Genomic DNA, 4,547 nt, shown 5'->3' with positions numbered 1-4,547 from the left:
GTACAGCATAATCTTGCACTCTTTGATTTGCTAAATGATTACATGCCTTCAAATAAAAGTTGTTGATGTGTGCTTTGTTTGTTTGCGTTAATTTATCTGTAATAACTCTCACCATTTAATCTTCTAAGTTAATTATGAAACTAGTGTATTTGCTTTTTGAAACACAACTCAATCATACACACTACAAACTAGCTTAAAATCTTATTGAAATCTTGAAATTTTATCAATTTTGTTGTAAAACATAAATAAACAAACCGAGGTTTGAGAACCTTTTGCGAGAAAATTTAAAAAAGGCTGTTTATGTTTTGCAAAAAAGCCAAAGAATATTGTTTCTTGTAAGTCTAGTAATTTAAATGAATTCTGGTTATTATTTTTACTTCAAGGTGTGATTATTAGCTTAAACCATTAACTTATGAAATGTTTGTCGTGTTTTGTCTCTTGTTTATAAACAAATTATCTGCTAATTTTCAAATATCACACTATATGACGTTCGTAAAGGTACGAAAATACATGACCTGAATTAAGGTCAAAAGCTTGTAACATAATTTGTATAAGTTATACGAAATGTATGAGAATTATAATTAAAAATACAAATAGGTGTAATTTAATATATAGTTGTACATTTATAATCCTATTTCATTATAAATACAGTAAGTTTTTAAGTATTGTATGGAAGCAGTGGAAGCAGTATACAATTCAATTTTTAATTGTTCATCATTTCAATAAGCAAGAAGCGTTTTGATTACCTTGCATACTAAACCTATTTAAATGGATGAGAGGTATCTTTTGTCTTATATCAGGACAGAATATATACACACAGCTTTACATAAATATTGAAATTGGCAGGCTAATGAATAAAATAAAAAAATAATAAAATCAAGGGAGAAAGCCTACTTAATGAACGCGAAAAAGAATGCGTGGCTTCATTAGTTTATAACGTAATTTATTCTTTCTTATGCTCATGTCTTACTAAGCACCAACAATCTTAAATCATTATTGAAGACTTAATAATAAGACCATTAACATTTTTGACACCTTGAATCACCTTGAATCACACATATTAAAACATGTACAATAACTGCGCGTACTTATGTGATTTTATCTGTAAATACATGTATAGTTTGTTTTCCGCAAAATTTTATGAAAGAATTTTGTATTACCCCTTGCATGATTAAGACGAACAAAATAAAACTATAGAAAACGTCTTTAATCTACTTTTAATAACTTTTCTAAGCATGTGAATATCTTTGTGATGAAATACTGAAATAACATAAAACTACTTGAAAGGGACTATGGTATTTTTCATAGTTCAACATCATCTTATATAAAATAATTTGTAATTTAATTCAATTAAATAAAGGGAGTAAGTATAACCATGTTCGAGCGATCCGAGTTCGAGCGAACGAAGTTTAACTGTTTTTCAATTTTTCTTATAATTTATTTACAAAAATGCAATGGAAATATAACAGCTCTCGTTTCAGGTTGAATATTGTATTTATTGTCAAAAAGACGTCATTACCGGAAAAGGTAAGGTTACGGAATTAATACAGTCATGTTATGATTTAATTCACATTAATACGAATTGTGTTTGCATGAAAATATTGTTTCTATTTTCTGAGCTGGATTAAGTTGAACATAAAGTGTGAATTATAAATATTTAATACATGTCCAAATAAAAAGGAGTTCACTTGTAAACATTTGATTCTTGACTTGATATACCCACGCCTCAAACTTCCAAAGATTTTCATAATTTAAAATTCATAAGAATGTTCAGCAAATAAAACACCTTTACAATTTCATAATTCAAAAATTTAATTCTTTTTAATACCAATCCCTCGGCTAAAGCATTGACGCTTTCAAATGTTTACTGTCTGCTGACTTTATTTAAATTTGACTCTTAATTTACTGGATTTTACAGGGGTGAATAAAATTTGTTCATTTATCTCTGCGTGTTAAACCATTGTTTGGTGTATACTAAACTAATACCATTCTTATATCATACAAATACAAATTATTTTAAATTCATTTGATTTCGTTCAAGCATAGTGAAATAATGTTTGTATCGGCAATCACTAGATGCAGATTAAAGATTGTCAAGTACAATAATTTCTTTTTCAGCAATACAATTTTATTTTAAGCTAAGTTTAGTTTTTTATATGAATACTGATGATTATATGATTAACGTAAATAATGATCTGAAACAGTGATTAGAAAAGTTCACTGAAACATTAAAGCTAGTGTTGCTTTTGTTTGAATAAAGCTTTAATCATCTACTTCTTGCCTTTCTTCCTTTGTTCTTTATACACATGGCGAGACTTGTAATCGTTAATTGGTTGTTTTTTTCTTTAGGGATACGAGATTTTTCTGAAAGTCGTGAGTGGAAAAATATGCAAGACTTGATTACATTTAGGATTTAAACACCAGGCTTTCAATCAAACTGAGCCTGCAATTTCCATGTAATTTTTTGTGTTTATTGCTTCCGAGGCAACTTTACTTTCCCTACTTTTTTTATAAAGTTTACATCTGAGTCATACCCTTAGTAAAAATAAGTTCTAGATTTACTTAAGATATAGTTAAGGATGTACTCGTATACGTAAAGATCCAACCAAAATTTCAATCTTTTTTACCGAATATAATATTAAATAAGTTGAAAAAAATGTCTTACCATTTTCACTTTATATAATAATTTTTGCATGAAAAAGGAAATCCAACTTTATTTAATTTAGTAAATTAAAAAATCATTATATTGGAATGAAACCCTTTTTCTTCATGTTTTTGTACAAAGAATTATTTTGGAGAAAGAACATTCGGCTGGCTGTCTTATTTGCTAAACGCAAAAAGATGTAGCAATACGTTATATGTCATCATATTATAGCATATATAAGTATATATAACAGAACGCTAGACTTAGTGTTTTACAATAAGCAATAGATCTACTCATTTCAAAAACTAAATATTATAAATTATCAATAAAATAGAAGTAACAGTTTTTGAATGATTTATTTAATATGAGGATAATGTAGAAGCACTGAGAGATCTCTTCATAATGTCAGGAAACTATTTACTATGTCAGGTCGTTACATTTGCGGTCAAATTAAGAGACTCATCATTTACGAGTAGTAAAGTAAATGCCTTTATTACATTATATTGTCGTACGAAATAAGAATGGATTTTTAAGGACCAAGAAATAATTGAAAAAATACTTATATATCGTGACTGTCATTTACAAAAGAAGGATGTCAAAGATAATAATTGTAAGCTAACTGAGTTATTCGACGTAGGTTGTACTAAAAAGGTGAACCTTGTTACACTTTTAAAAACGACTGGAAAGGGAAAAAAGAAATGAAGGCAAATGTAAGTTGTCGGGAATGAGAATACATTGTCATTGAAAGTGTTATCACAGTATTATTAACTGGACAATCTCACACATCATAGTCCAAACGATTTTAAGGGGAGCTTTATAGAGAATTGTTATCCATTAAGAGTATAATTCAAACCATCCACAGGGTATATCTGTTGATCCTTTGGAAAAAATGTTGAATACATAAAAGTTTAATTTTTAGTGTCTTTAGATTGAGAGTGTCGTAAAAATTTAGTATTTTAGACCTGAACAATACACTTAGCTTTTGTCAGAAAAAATCCTTAATAGACTAGAAAATTATTGAATAATAAACTTTGGTTTGTTTTGGCAATCTCGTCACGACTGTTTTATTCATTCAATGTTTTGAAACTATTCATGAGTTTTATTTACACTTGAAGTAATATTTCTAGCAATCGTCCGTTAACCAACTGTAATAATTACATCATGACATATACATTTAAAAAAATGTTATTTAATTATGAAATATTTCATTATTATTCCTTGCCCCATGTGAAACAGACGGGATAACAATAGAAGCAATATATGTTTGTCATATAAAACAAAATCTGCAACTGAACCCAATAAGCTGCTGAATATGCATATTTTAATAAGTCTTCTTTTTTGACATATTACATTATCAGAGACCTCTCAAATTATTTGCTATAGAAGCGAAAGTTAATTATCAGATTCCTTTGAATGATGACATATGTCAGCTGAAGAATAATGACACTTCTAGCAGTGGCTCTCTAACTGTCACTTTACTTTAATATAAAAGTAACAGTACAAGACACATGAATATATGCAACGATACTGTAAATTCATTCACTGCAATAAAAAATCTGTGAAGTTTAGTATTGTAAGAATATAATGTATATTAAGTGATTAAGAAGCATAATTGTGATCTGTTTGTTCGTTTGTTTGTATGTATGTTTGGTTTAAATGACAAAAGATATATCAGTGAAATAAGCTTTAGATTTTTTGCACGCAATTAAAACATCTATGTTACCAGTGGCACGACATTTATGTCGTTACTGGTTAAAGATGTTGTTTTCTTGTTTTCAGGTCGCAAGAGGAAATGTGACATATCGTGACAACATGCTATTGTAAACGAAAATGTAGAGATAATGTAATCAAAGCAGAAACAGACTCTATAAGTACTCATTAACTTGGTTAAGGAGCAACATAC

This window comes from Ruditapes philippinarum, unplaced genomic scaffold, assembly GCF_026571515.1.
Source record: "Ruditapes philippinarum isolate M1 unplaced genomic scaffold, ASM2657151v2 ctg4628_1_1_1_1, whole genome shotgun sequence".
NCBI lineage: Eukaryota > Metazoa > Mollusca > Bivalvia > Venerida > Veneridae > Ruditapes > Ruditapes philippinarum.
This window is presented reverse-complemented; position numbering follows the sequence as displayed.